The sequence below is a fragment of the Marmota marmota genome, unplaced genomic scaffold, assembly GCF_001458135.2.
Source record: "Marmota marmota marmota unplaced genomic scaffold, marMar, whole genome shotgun sequence".
Lineage (NCBI taxonomy): Eukaryota > Metazoa > Chordata > Mammalia > Rodentia > Sciuridae > Marmota > Marmota marmota.
The window spans coordinates 7,059,385-7,075,434 of NW_026000240.1; the positions used below are offsets into that span (position 1 = coordinate 7,059,385).

A 16,050-nucleotide genomic window follows, 5' to 3' on the forward strand; every position below is an offset into this window, starting at 1 on the left:
TGAGGTGCATCTAGGTACAAAGAGTTTAGAGATCAAAGACAATGCCCAACTAAACTGAGAGGTGTCCTACACAATATCCTGGTACAGGAAAGAAACTGCATCTCTCTTCCAGTGGCATGTGGAGGACAGAGGAAGGAACCATTTTGCAGCCGCAGCATGGGGGCCAACAGCCAAGGGAGCCAGTTTCTGGCACACCCGAGTCTGGCCCCCAAAACAAGCCTGGAAAACCCACACTGCATGATAGAGTGTGCCTAAGTGACCAGGAGAAAATCAAGTGTGGATAGAGGTTTACACAGGGGAATACTGGTCATGGAAACATTGCTCCCACCTCCCTCCAGCTAGGAGAGAAGCCCCTGATCAGGAATTTGAAAGGTCAGCAGTGGAAAAGATTGAGTTTGGATACTGAACATGAGACCAGGAATCGTGGGGTCCGCAGGCAGCATAGTGGACTCAGAATTGGCTACTATACCACACGAGTGTGGTACACAGTCTTCCAGCATGTAGACTAGCAATTGCTGGGCCCAGGAGATATGCTGAATTAAAATCTCCATATCAACTGGCATTCAGCAAAGAATGTGGTACACACCTAAACTTAAACCCAGACTCCAGGAGTTCCACCTCCCGGATTAACCCTCTCACCCTAAAAAAAATTTAAAAAAAAAAGACTCATAGAAACAGTGAGCAAAATGTAGAATGGTAGTTACCAGGGGCAGGGAAATTGGGGGGTTGGTCAAAAGGTACAAAGTTTTAGTAATGTAAGATGAAAAACTTTAGAGTTCTAATTTATAGCATAATATTAAGCATAGTTAACAATACTGTGTTGTATATATGAAATTTGCTGAAAGAATAGATCCCAAGTGTGCTCGCCTCCTTAAAAAAAAAAAAATAACTATATGACTATATGAGGAGGAGGATATGTTAATGGCTCGACTGTTGTAAACAGTTCAACAAATGTATATCATGTGTATAGAATATGTGTGTCATATATAAAATATGTACTTCCCAATGGATACATAAACTCACAGATGTAAAAATCTGCGCAAAGACCAAATAAGAGAAATCCATAAACATCCATGCCAAAGATCATCATAATTAAGATTCTAAAGACTAAAAATTTATTTTAAAAATCTGGAAAGCAGCCAGAAACAAATGTTGCATTACAAATGAATAAAAATTTGAGTGACAACAGATTTCCACCTAGAAACCACAGAGGCAAAAAGGAAATATTTTTCTAGTATAGTCATACACCAGCCAACTTAACAGTTGCCATCTGTTACATATATCATGACTCTTCCCTGTTCAATTTTTCAATATTTTTAACTTTCCCTTGATTTCCTACCATATTTCCTCTTCACTGAAGAAACTGCAATGCCATTATCTGATAGAATTATATAGTTTATGTAATTATTATCCCATCCATCTTGTGAATATTAATGCAATGGACAATGTAATAGATATTTGCTCTTTATTGTCTGATGTTTATTTATCATGGGTGCTAATGTTAAATGTTGACTACCATTTCTACAGAGGTGGTAACTAATGTTTTAGATGTCAAAATAGAAACTGGACATTGATCTAAAGGCTGTATATCTGCTGCTAACATCATTGCTATTCCTGGCTCCCCCCTTCTCTTTAAGAGGGGCTGGAAAGTGAATGGGATACATCAAGCTCACAGAATAGAGATACGCCTGCTGAAAAATACTCACAACACAGCCAAGAAACAGGGAATCTAACCCCACACACAATTTAGAAAGCCTCAACAATATTTGAACCCACAGAGGAGGGAAGACAAAACTCCAAATAACACCCAGGTCCCAAGTAGGAACAACAACAGAAGGACCTCAGGTCCCACTCCTGGACACCTAATCATACATCAAAAACAGAGACATCCAAGAACAAAAAAGATAACTACACACATACACACAAAGTACATATACAAAAGAGGAAGGGGAATCCATCTCAAGAGATGTAAAATTCCAAATCCTCTGAAAACACAAGGGAACAGTCAAACAAATCTCCCCTAAAAATTCACCATCCCCAACAAAGGATCTCACAGAAATGGATAAAATTCCAGAGAAATATTTCAAAAAAGATTACTAAAATGTTCAACGAACTAAAAGAAGATCTAAGAGATGAATTAAGAAAGGAAATACAGTAAATGAAAGACTGTTTGATAGAGAAATAAAAACACTGAAAAGAAACCAATAAGAAATCCTGAAAATAAAAAACAAAATAAATCCAATTTACTTGAAAGCAGGGAAAACAGATTAGATTGCATAGAAAATAGAATTTCAGTCCTTGAAGACAGACTATCAGGCCATGAAGACAGAATATATAAATTGGAATTCAGTATGTAATAAAGAATTGAAAATAAAAGATCGTGATCAAAATAAACAAAAACTCTGGGATAGCAGCAGCAAGAGAAAAAAATTGATAGTCACTGGGATAGAAGATAACATGGAGATACAGGAGAAAGACATTAATAATATCTTCAATGAGATATAAGGGGAAAAACTGCCCTATATTAGAAATGAGATAGACATCCACATACAGATTCATATAAAACCCCAAATACACAAGATCAAAACAATCTAAGGCATATCAAAATCAAAATACCTATTAGAGAAAATAGTAAGAGCTACAAAGGAAAGATGTTAGTTAATATTTAGAGAAAATCAATAAGGCTCATATCTAGTATTTCAACTAAGATACTAAAATCAAGGAGGGCCTGGAATAAGATAATCCAAACTCTAAAAGAAAACAAATGCCAGCAAAAATTGCTATATCCAGCAAATTAATCTTTCAAAATCAATGAGAAAATAAATAAAAACTTTCCATGGCAAGGATAAACTTAAAGAATTCATCACCACTAAGCCAGCAATACAAAGAATACTCAAAGATATTTGGGGCACACAAGGAGCCCCAAAATAAATCCTAAAACTCCCAAAGAGATAAAGATCACTAGAAAAGCAACCAACTAAGTGAAAATTAAGACAGAATTAAATAAAGTAACAATCCAAAATGGCATAAAACAAACACCAATTCATAATATTAATTATATTATGTATATAATAATGTTAATTAAAATATATTAAATATTATATATTAAGCATATAATGGTATCTATTAATATTAGTAAATAATATTAACAGTCTCAATTCCCCAATTAAAAGATATAGATTAGCAGAATGGATCAAAATACAAGATCTAACTGTATGCTCTTTGAAACAGCTTGCTTATCTCATAGGCAAAGGCACCCATAGGAAAAATATTCCATGTAAATGGAGTCCAAAAACAAGAAAGATCATAAGAGACCAAGAAGGCTACTACATCCTGGTAAAGAGAACACTCCAAAAAATAAAATGATAGTAAACACATATGCCCCAAATCACAATTACATATGTACCTAATTACAAACAACAACAGAAAAAAGTTCTGGAGATTAAATCTCAGATAGACACCAATACAATAATACTGGTTAATCTCAATACACCAATACAATAATACTGGTTAATCTCAATACACCAACAGACAGGTCATCCAAACATAAAAGGAATAAAGCTATTTCCAACCTAAATGGTACTATAAATCAAAGGGACCTGTTAGACATAAAAAAATATTACATACCAAAAGAGCTCTATGTATTTTCTTCGTAGAATTTCACAGAAACTTTTCCAATGTAGACCATATTGTAGGTCACAATGTAAACCTCTGTAAATAGATTTTTAAAATGATATAATTCTGTATATCCTAACAGATCATAATGAAATGAAACTAGAAATCAATAGCAAGAAAAAAAACAGAAACCACATAACACACAGAGATTGAATAATATTCTTTTAAATGAAGAATAAATCATAGAAGAAATTCTTAGAAACAAATGAGAACAGAGATTCAAGATATCAAAATCTCTGGGAGAGTATAAAAGCAGTTTCAAGAGGAAAATGTATAGCATGGAGTGCCTGCATTTAAAAAATAGAGAGATCCCAAATAAATAAGCTTATGATTTACCTTAAGGCCTTAGAAAGGAAGAACAAAGTAATTCTAAAAGCCATAAGAGATAGGAAATAATAAAAATCAGAATCAAATTAATAAAATTGAGAATTTTTTAAAAATACAGGATCAATTAAATAAAGAGTATGTTCTTCAAAAAGATAAATAAGATTGATAAACCCTTCACGAAACTAATGAGAGAAGATCCTAATTAACAAAATTAGAGATGAAAAGGGAGCTATCACCACAGACACTTCTGAAATGAAGAAGATTACTAGAAACTATAATTTATTATTATATAATAATTTATTTTAAAAACTATATTATTATAAATTATAATCCAATAAATTAGGAAATCAATAAGACACTGACAAATAGTAGTTGATCCATGAGGATATTTAAAAAAGTAACAAATGAGATCAAATCATTAATTAAAAGATTCCCACCAAAGAAAAGCCCAGGACCAGATATCTTCACCAATGAATTTTACCAAACTTATGAAGAAGAAATGGCAATGATTCTCAAACTATTCCAAAGAATTGAGACAGAAGGAACCCCTCCAAACTCAAACTATCAGGCCAGGATTACCATGATATCAAAATCAGCTGTGAGGAGGGAGAATAAAAATTAACAATAATAATAAAGAGGAAGAGGGAACAGGAAAATGTGACTAATAGTGGTGAAAAAGAGTGACAAAGGGACAAAAACCAAGATACAAACAAACAAGCAAATGTAAGATCAAAACAGCTCAAACTCACATGTGCTAGGCATGGTAGTGCACACCTATAATCCCAGAGGCTCAGGAGGCTGGGACAGGAGAATTGTGAGTTCAAAGCCAGTCTCAGCAAAATCAAGGCACTAAGCAACTTAGTGAGATTCTGTCTCTAAATAAAATACAAAAAAAAAAAAAAAAAAGGCTGGGGATGTGACTCAGTGGTAAAACACCCCTGGGTTCAATCCCCAGTACCAAAAAACAAAACAAAACAAATTCACATATATTATACACCACCTAAGTCAAATCAAGTTTAAAGAATAAATAAGTGCAGAAGATAGCAATTAATGTGAAAGTAAAATTATATAAATATATATATGCATATTTTAACACAGTGGGAATACATATACCCACAAACACCCATATACACACACACAGCAAATTGTACATGCAGGAAAAAAATCAGTAAAAAATGGGAGAAATATAGAATAAAGAACATTAAAGAGATGAGAAAAAAAGGAAAAAAACAATAGAATTAAAAGGTTCAGGGCAGCTGGCTCATAGTCACACTAGGGACAGGGAGGTGTAAGACTGGCTTCAGGTAAGCCAATCCTTCTCTCTTCTGATGTCAAAAGAATTCAGAGAGGAAACAACATGATCAAATCACAGTCAAGTCAGTTGCAGCTCCTGCCAGGCCAGCCAGCCAGTGAGCACAGCTCACAACCAAGCACATGGGGCCAAGGAGACAGCTAGACTAAGAACCCATCCTGAGCTTGATCCCACCAGCAACTTCTGGCCTAAGGTCACAGAGCTGGTTTGGTGCTTCAGCACTGGGGATGTCAGGAGACCAGTCCACTTATAGCATCATGGCCTGAATTCTTGCACCAGGACCATGTACAGGGCACACTGACCAGCCTCTCTGTGCAGTCAGGCATCCCAACAGGTGCCAGAAACAGAGGAAACAAGAGAGTGATGCTCCACAAAGCTTCTGGAATAGGACAATCTTCAGATCAAAATGCAGATTGCAAGCCAGGCCTGGAAAAGCCAGACTAGGTAATAAAAAGAAGATTAACAGGAAGATTGTTAAGAAATAAAAAAACACTTGTCCTGCTGTGTGTGGTGATACACACGTGTAATCCCAGCAAATCAGGAGGCTGAGGCAGGAGGATCACGAATTCAAAGCCAGCTTTAGCAGATTAGTAAGGTACTTAGCAACTCAGCAAGACCCTGTCTCTAAATAAAATATTATAAAGAGCTGGGGATGTGTCTCAGTGGTTAAGTACCCCTGGGTTCAATCCCTAGTACACCACCTCCGAACCTCAGGGGAAAGAAAAAAAAAAAAAACACTTGCCCTGAGAATCTTAGATCTTATTCCTGGGAAAGGAGGAACATCTACCTCATAGCAGGCTGCAGCTACTGAGAATTATGCAATATGGTTATCATCAACTTGACCAGCTCTTCCTCATGCTGACATTCCCAAACCACATTCTCTTAGGCTACCAAAATAAGCCAAAAACAGATCCAAAATACTTCCTGGAAAACAGAGGTCAGGCAGGAGAGAACACAGATGGCTCCATGAAGGTGGTGATGGAAATTTCATGCACATGGGCCCTTTCTGAAGGCAATGTCTCCACTTCACAGATAGGAAGCAGTGGGCTCTATGTGATAGCAGGGACCTTAGAAATATGGCAGAAATGCAAAGGGATTCCTGCCAAACTCTACAGCAGCATCTGGGCTGACCCAGGGCTATGTTCTGTGACCTACACACTCTGCTACATGTAAATCATATTTCAGTAAAGAACAAAAAACAATGATAAAAGGTCAAGAGAGGAGACAGTTGGATGTCCATCCAACACCCATCCCACATCCAGAGGGACAGGGTAGACACTGAAAAACATAGTGGCACATAGTGCCACTCAGAGCCACAGGTAAGCCCTATCTGAGTACACTGTGGCCTGCTTCTATTTGGGGTCTATGAAGAGGAACATCACTTCTGGTTTCTGGACTACTACACATAAACTCCTCTGAGTGGTGAACTTGCACTGACCCAAACATCCACCCCCTCTTTGGTACACTTGTGACTAGAAGGCAAGAAGAGGCCATAGGAAGTTGTGTACCAAAGGAGGCCACTGAAAGAACAGGTGTTTGAATTCAATGGTGGAAAAGTAAGCACTGGCTGTAGGGATGGAGCCCACAGTTTGGAGGTTACTTGATGGAAGGGCCTCAGCACAAAAGGGCTTGGCCTTCACAATACCTAAATAATATAGTAAGTAAAACAGCCCTCTTTCTTACCTCTTAGAGAGGGAGTGTTACCATGTACACAAAGAGAAGTCCAATTTCTGTTTCTAGGAGCAGGAGGGAGAATACCTATCTGAGTCCCAGATTGACCCAACAGTGGGCATGGGGAAAACAACTTGGGAAACCGTCTTTCCAATCCCCAGACCAAGCCACACAAAATGCACAAAAGGAATTCCTCCTCTATACTGCCTCCTTTGCCTTCTTCAGGCTTCCTTCATATCTGCTGTGGCTATCATGCTGCAAGTCTAGAGTTGGCCAAGTCTAGAGTTGGCTCCTCCATGACCCTCATTATACCTCTCCTGCCTCCCAGAATCTTCTGCACATTGTAAGCTTTCGAGCAGCAATTAGACAATCTAGTCCTGAGGGCAAGGTTGGATCTGAAATTTTCCATTTCCTGGCTGCCACAGTGAGCCCCTGCCTCAAACTGGGAAATAGTTTTAACTTAGGGGAATTTGCCAACCTTTTTGTCTAGAAAAATAGTCAAAGACTTCACTATTTAAAAACAACTAAACTTCTGATAATTTCACAACTCTAGGCCCTCCTAGAAAATGGCAAACTATTAAAATGTCAAATGGGACATGGATTTTTTTTAAGGCATCCAGGAAAGGCTCTGGGAGTCTCAGTCCTGCAGAGATGCCAGAGACAGATGGTGCATGAAGGCTCCTGTCCTGATTGACTTGAGAGTTTCATATTCATTACTGTATAACTTCGCGTTACAAAATTCAGGCACTAGAACCCAAAGATAAGAGCAATTCCACGTGAGTGCACTTGGCTTTTATGTAGCATCCCTGAGAGAGTTTTAATATCTCCAGAGCCATATATTTCATGTACTCACTATTGATGACCTTTAGCAATGACCAGGAGGAGATTTGGGGTATAAAGGCTGCATAGCAAGCAGTGAAGCACCCAGTCACTGCTGCAAACAAGCCCACTCCTGCCCACTGGCCCACCTCTTGCTTCCCTGCACATGGAATTATGGAGATGATTCCATAGAACACTTTGGAGTCTTCAATGCCTTTCCAGAACTGTCTTCTCCAACAGCTGCCACCCACCCTCTCCACATACCTCAGGGAGAGGCCTGAAGACCAGAAAAGGGATTCTTCTGGCCAAAGCAATCAGCTCCAATGGAACCAAGTATTCAGTGGCTTAAGAGGAGAATCTCTGTCTACATTAGATCTAGGACACTGAGTCCCCATCTACATTGGCTCAAGCCCAAGTGATCCAATGTCCCCCATAGTCCCAATCTATACTGCCTCAAGGTATGCAAATCTCTATCTACAATGAACAAGAGAGGGAGGCACAGTGGTCAAGGCCTTGGACTGACTGACTACTGAACTCCTGCCCTTGCACTGTGGCCTGGCTATTTCCCCCCCCTTTTTTAAATTATTTTTTAGTTGTAAATGGACACAATATCTTATTTTATTTATTTTTATGTAGTGCTAAAGATAGAACCCAGTGCCTCACCTGTGCTAGGCAAGCACTCTACCACTGAGTCACAATCCTAGCCCTTTCTCACTCTTTTTAAACCTGTCCCCTTAAAAAAAATCTTTGAAACATCAATATTATACAAGTTGTAAGAAACAGAAATTTATTAAGAACCATTTCTTCTCTCCCAGAAGCACAGCAGGAAGGCCAGAGGAAAATAGGGCAGGGGAAAGTGTTCCAGGGAAAAGAGTCTCTGATGTCTGTGGCAAGTGGGGACAGAGGAGAGTCCTGGTGGATCCAGACAGACTCTTGGCTAGAATCCACTTGGGCAAGCCCAAGCCAGCTGGCACACCTCATTGCTGAAGCTGTTTTAATTCACTCCTGACCGATGCCCACTTCATGATATCAGGATGCTCAGGGCTCAGGGTCTTCTGGCTGTCCATTGGTCTGTCTGTCTCATGTGTGCATGTCCACTGGAGCCACTCTGTTACAGAACCAAGATTATCTGTGGCCACCTTCCATTGGAGCCACTCTTCTTCTTAAGGTCAGCCTGCAGAAGCACGGCATGTAGCAACAAAGCTGTAGAATGCAGGTAGTGATCCTTCTAGTGACCCCCTGCTCTGTCAATGAATTGCCCTTGGGAGGTCAAACTACAGCCTTCTGTAACCTACCTACTGAGGATCAGCCAGGAGATGGGCCTGAGGTACTCAGGCCTGTGGGACACAGGGTCAGGCTGGGAAGTTAGGCTGGGAGGGGGTGTGCCTACATGGAAGAAGTGGAGAAGAATGGCAGGCACACTGGCACTTGCAGCACCCTTCTGCCCCAACTGCTTGGACTCCTCAGCCTTCTACTGCTCACAGGCCAATGAAAAGGCTGGCTCGCTGGCACACTTGTTGGGGTAGACACTGAAAGGATCTGCAAGGCACAAACACCCAACAGTACACAAGCTTTACCTGGAGCTTGCAGCCCACCCCCCTGGGTTCTCCAGTGCCAAAGAATGAGGTAGGTAGCCATGGCCTCATCAAATTTTAAATTTTCCAGAGCAACCCAGGCATTAAAGGGGACATAACCCATGTCAAACATGATGGTTATGATGGCAGAGTCAGGGGGTTTGGGGGGGTGGCTTGTTGGAATGACTGGGTGAAGAAGAGTCCTTGCCCTGGCTCAGCCATGGGTGTCCCATTACCTGCTCTAGAGTAGGCCTCTGCGAGGGGTCCAGCATCAGCATCTGCTGGATGAGGCTCAGTGCTCCCTCCAAAAGGTGCAGGGGAATGTTGTAGCTTGCCTGCATGATCAGCTTCTGCAGCTGCTTAGTGGTGCTTGCCTTAAACGGGCATCTCCCTGTGAGCATAAGATAGAGAGTGACATCCAGCCTCCAGATGTCTGCTGGGGAACCCTCATATTCTTGCACCTGGATGATTTCAGGGGCACAGTATGGGAGAATGCCCCAGAACCTGTTCAGCTTCTACCCAGGCATGAACCTGGTGCTCAGGCCAAAGTCAATGAATATGACGTTACCCCTGGCATCCACCACATGCTCCAGCTTCAGGTCGAGCTACACGATGCCCTTCTTTCTCATGGCAGTGGCATGTGGCACATACGATCTGCCTGAACACTCTGAGGGCCTTCTCCTATTGCAGGCCACTGCAGTAGGGATACAATACCATAGCTCTCCCCGACCTGCATGCTCCATGACCAGGTAGATACTGTGCATAGTCTTGATAATCTGGAAGTGCTGAATCATGTTTCCGTGTTCCAGGGCCAGCAACCTATCTATCAGGTTCTGACAGGACAGGAACGTTCCCTTCTGTCTTCAGCACAACTTTCACTATGACCTCCGCCCTGTTGAGAAGATGGTAGGCTAGTATCACCTGGCCAAAGCCCCCTTGCCAAGTGACCCTCAGGACATCATAATGGTCTGGGGAGCCATCTCATAGCAGGAGCTGGTCCCCTACAGCACTACACTACTCTGACTACACATCCTAAGTCAGAATCCAGTTAAGAATACTAACTTAAAAACAAACAAATAAACAAAAGACCAAAAACAAAAAGACAAAACAAAAACCCAAAATCAAAAAAACAATAGCAAAACACCAAATCACTAACCAACAACCACTAAATGCACTATCTGGGATTCTGAAGGTTCACCACCAAAATCTTTTTGTAATTATAGACAAAATCCCATCTGCAGACACCCTCCTTATATAGCCAGTATTTGAAATTCCATCACAGCAGTTCCTTTTGGGGTCAGAGCAAGAAATAAGCCAGTCACACCTGGGCATAACCCCCAGTGGTCATCTAACTTTTTTGGCCTCCAGGACCTTTCCAACTTTCATAATAAGAATAACAAAAGAGTGCTGGCGTTGTGGCTCAGTGGCAGAGGGCTTGCCTTGCACATGTGAGGCACTGGGTTCAATGCTCAGCACCACATAAAAATAAATGAACAAAATAAAGATTGTGCACATGTATAACTAAAAAAAATTTTCAAAAAAAAAGAATAAGCTTTTTGTTTCAATGGGTTATGGAGAATAATATTTATGTGTTCAGAGATTATAAAACTTGTAGGATAATCGGGTGCAGTGGCACACACCTGTAATCCCAGGGGCTTGGGAGACTGAGACAGGAGGATAATGAGTTCAAAGCCAACCTCAGCAAAAGCAAGGTGCTACGTAACTCAGTGAGACCCTGTCTCTAAATATACAAAATAAGGCTGGGGATATGGCTCAGTGGTCATGTGCCCCTGAGTTCAATCCCTGGTAGCAAAAAAAAAATAAAAATAAAACAAACCAAAAAATTCATAGGATACTTCAATGGACTTTTCAAGCCTGAAAACCTGTAATAACTTTTGGTTTTTTTAAACCTCATCATATGTACACTCCAAGTATTAAATTCTTTTTTCTTCCAACTCAGAATACTGGTATAAAGGGAAAAGCAATCATGAAATTCATTTGAAAAAATAAGAGACCCAAAATAGCCAAAGCAATCCTCAGTAAGAAAAGTGAAGCAGGAGGCATCACAATACCAGACCTTAAACTATACTATAGTGCCATAGTAACAAAAATGGCAATGGTATTGGCACAAAAACGCATACATAGACGAATGGTACAGAATAGAAGACACAAGAGATAAACTCAATACAATTATCTCATACTAGACAAAGACCCCAAAAACATACATTGGAGAAAAGACAGCCTCTTCAACAAATGGTGCTGGCAAAACTAGCAAGCCATATATAGCAAAATGAAATTAAACCCCCATCTCTCACCCTGCACAAAATTTAACTCAATGTGGATCAAGAACTTAGACACAGGAACAAAGACCCTATGCCTAATACAAGAAAAAGTAGACCCAACTCTCTATCATGTCAGTTTAGGAAATGATTTTCTCAACAAGACTCCTAAAGCATAAGAAGTAAAATCAAGAGTCAACAAACGGGATGGAATAAAACTAAAAAGCTTCTTCACAGCAAAGGAAACGATCAAGGACATAAACAGAGAGTCTACAGAATGGGAAAAAAATCTTTACCAAATGCACTACAGATACAGCATTAATCTCCAGGATATGTATGTAAAGAACTCAAAAAACTTAACACCAAAAAAACTAATAACCTAATTAATAAATGGGCAAAGGAACTGATCAGGCACTTCAAAGCAGAAATATGGATGATCAAATATACATGAAAAAATGTTCAACATCTCTAGTAATAAAAGAAATGCAAATTAAAACTACATTGAGATTTCATCTCACTCCAGTCAGAATGGTAATTATCAAGAATACAAGTAACAATAAATGTTGGAGAGGATGTGGCAAAAAGGTTCACTCATACATTGCAAATTGGTGTGACCACTCTGGATAGCAGTATGGACATTCCTCAGAAAACTTGGAATGGAATCACCATTTGATCCCATTATCCCACTCCTCAGTTTATTCCCAAAGGACTTAAAATCGGCATACTATAGTGACGCAGCCACATCAATGTTTATAGCAGCTCAATTCACAACGGCCATATTATGGAACCAACCTACTGCCCTTCAACAGATAAATGGATAAATAGATTGTGGTATATATACACAATAAAATATTACTCAGCCATAAATAGGAATGAACTTACGGCAGTTGCCAATAAATGGATGGAGCTGGAGAATATCATGCTAAACCAATCCCCAAAACCCAAAACCTAAATGTTTTTCCTGATATGCATATGCTAATTCATAATAAGGGCCCAGGCAGGGAGCTAGGGAAGAATAGAGTTACTTTGGATTAGACAGAGGGAAGGGAAGGGAAGGGAAGGGGCATGGGAGTAGGAAGGACAGTAGAATGAATCAGACATTATTACTCTACGTGCATATATGACTACATGACTGGTGTTATTTTACATCACATACAACCAGAAGACAGAGAAGTTATACTCCATTTATTTAGGATGTATCAAAATGCATTCTACTATCATATATAACTAATTAGAACAAATTAAAAAAAGAAAATATTACTGACTTTAAACATGTTATCTCCATGTTCTCTTCTATATCACTCTCATGTTAACATACATATATATATTATACACACATACATTCCATTTTTTATCCTCTAGACAAAAAAGTCAATAAAGAAACATCATACTTAAACTATACTATAGATGAATGACCTAACAAATATTTAAAGAATATTTCATCTAATACCTATTTAATACACATTCTTTAACTCAGTATATTAAATATTCTCTAGAATAGACCATAGCATAATATGTTTTAAGAAAATTTTAAAACTAAATCATATTACATTTTTGCACCACAATGGAATGAACCTACAATCAATAACAAAGGAAACTGTAGAAATTATACAAATACATGAAGAATAAACAAAATAATTTTAAACAAGCAGGTCATTGAAAAAAATCAAAAGGAAAATTTTTAAATTCTCAAAACAATGAAAATGGTAACATAAAATACCAAACCTAATGGAATACAGCAAAAACAGTTCTGAAAGGTATGTTCATAATAATAAGTACCTAATATTACCAAAAAAAATTCAACCAACCAACCTAACAATACACCTCAAGGACCTAGAAAGCAAGAGCAAAGCAAACCCAAAATTAGTAGGAAGACAGAAACAACATTGATCAAAGTATAAATACAGATTTTTTTTAAAAAAGTAAAGATCAATGAAATTAATAGTTTCTTTTTTGAAAAGATAAGCAAAATCAACAAACCACTAATTAAGATAATCAAGAAAATAGAGAGGCTGGGGTTTTGGCTCAGTAGTACAGCTCTCAACTAGCATTCATGAGGCACTCATTTCAATTCTCAGCACCACATAAAAATAAAGATATTATGTCTACCTATAACTAAACTATATATTTTTAAAAAAGAAAAAAATATAGACAACCCAAATAAATAAATAAGAAATTAAAAAGGAGACATTAATACACTGATCCTACAGAAATACAATCAATCATTAGAAATCATACATTAACAAATTAGAAAATCTAGAAGAAATTAATGCACTGCTGGACACAACCTACCAAAATTGTTCCATGAGGATATTAAAAAAACAGTAACAAATGAGATCAAATCATTAATTAAAAGATTCCCACTAAAGAAAAGCCCAGGACCAGATAGCTTCACCAATGAATTTTACCAAACTTATGAAGAAGAAATGGCAATGATTCTTAAACTATTCCAAAGAATTGAGACAGAAGGAACTCCTCCAAACTCAAACTATGAGGCCAGGATTACCATGATATCAAAATCAGACAAGGACACATACACAAAAGGAAAATTATAGACCAAATTCCTGGTGAATACAGAAGTGAAAATTCTTAACAAAATATAAGCAAACTAAATCCATCAATAATCAAAAATATCATTCACTATGATCCAATTGCACTTTTCATAGGGATGCCAGGAAAGTTCAACATCCACAGCTCAATAAACATATATCAACAGAATTAAGGATAAAATCACTTTATAATTTCAATAGATGCAGAAAAGGGATTGATAAAATTTAATATGTCTTCATGATAAAATCCTAAACAAATTTAGTATATAAGTATCATAACTTAACATAATAAAAGTTATAATATTAAAACACATATCCCTATTATAATGATTGGAAAAAAACTGAAGGCATTTCCTCTGAGATCTGGAACAAGGAAAGGATTCCATACTCAACTGCTCTTATTCAACATAGTATTAGAAATTTTATCCTGAACAACTAAGAATGAGAAAGAAAATAGGAAGAAAGTCAAATTATGCCTGTTTGCAGCCAATATAATTCCATACATATAAAAGCCTAAAGAAACAACCAAAAGTCTATTAAAACTGATAAATTAATATAAAACACACACACTCAAAATGCAAATACCAGTTGCATTTTTATACCCTAGTATCAAACTTGCCAAAAAAGCAATCATGAAATAATTCCACTTGTAATAGCTATAAAAATATAAAATGACTGTGAATAAATTTAACCAAGGAAATGAAAGACATCAACAATAAAATTATAAGACATTAATGAGATAAATTTGAATAAAATACAAAAAAAGGAAAGACTCCATGTTCATGGACTAGAAAAAATAATAGTTAAAATGCCCATTCTACCCAAATTGATTTATAGATTCACTGCAATCCCCATTGAAATACCAATAATATTCTTCACAGAGCAAGAAAATAAACAATTCTAAAATCTTGAGCAAAAAGAACAATGATGGAGGTGTTAGAGTATCTTATTTCAAGACACACTATAGATAGTAATCATAACATCATGGTACTTACATAAAAATTGAAACTTATATCAATGGAACAGAATGTTGATTCCAGGAATTACCCCATGCATCTACGGCCAAATGATTCTTGACAATGGCACAAAAATCAAACACTGGAGAAAGAACAATCTCTTCAATAAGTTGTATCAGGAAAAATAGACATCCATATGCAGATTGAAAATTGACTTCTATCTCTCAACTCAAAATGGATCAAAGATCTAAATAATAAGACCTGAAATTATGAAATTACTTGAATAAAATATAAGAAAACACTTTGTCACATTAATACAGGCAATGATTTTTTTCAATATGACCTAAAAAGCACAAGAAACTAATACAAAACTAGACAAATAGGATTGTATCAAACTACGAAGTTTATGAACAACAAAGGAAACAATCAATAAAGAGAAAACCTACAGAATGGGAGAAAATATATACCAACCATTCATCTGATAAATGGTTAATATCTGGAAAATATAAGGAAATCAAAATACTTAACAAAAAATATACAATTTTAATCTAAATTTCAAAAATGGAGAAGTGATCTGTATAAACACTTCTTAAAAGATGAAAATACAAATGACCAACAAATATATGAAAAACGCTCAAAATCATTAGCCACCAGAGAAATGCAAATAAAATTACAACAAAGTATCATCTCATCTGAGTTAGGAGAGCTTCTATCAAAAAAAAAAATTAAAAGAAAATAGCAAATGTTGGTGAAAGTGTGGATAATAGAAACTCTTGTACACTGTTGGTAGGAATGTTAATTACAAACAGTACTGGAGATTGCTCAAGAAACTAAAAATAGATATACCATATGATTCAGCTGTCAGCAGGATGACACCCCCCCCCCCCC

At 37.5% G+C, this 16,050-nt stretch overlaps 1 protein-coding gene and 1 long non-coding RNA gene across 10 annotated transcripts in view; both read right to left on the reverse strand.

The window, feature by feature from the left end:
- Stxbp5l (syntaxin binding protein 5L) overlaps positions 1-16,050 on the reverse strand; it is a 347,451-nt gene that overhangs the window by 271,791 nt on the left and 59,610 nt on the right. Inside the window, exon 1 of one of the 9 annotated variants that reach the window (XM_048794367.1) lies at positions 15,202-15,520. The exons of the other annotated variants lie outside the window; for them this stretch is intronic. The gene's annotated coding sequence lies outside the window, so the exon portion shown is untranslated. Of the gene's footprint in view, positions 1-15,201; positions 15,521-16,050 lie in introns of those variants that run through there. 9 annotated transcript variants of the gene reach the window in all.
- LOC125613599 lies at positions 6,479-11,120 on the reverse strand. The gene is made up of 2 exons (XR_007344164.1): positions 9,615-11,120; positions 6,479-8,978 (listed from the first exon to the last, which is right to left on the reverse strand). It is a non-coding gene; the product is annotated as an uncharacterized LOC125613599 (long non-coding RNA).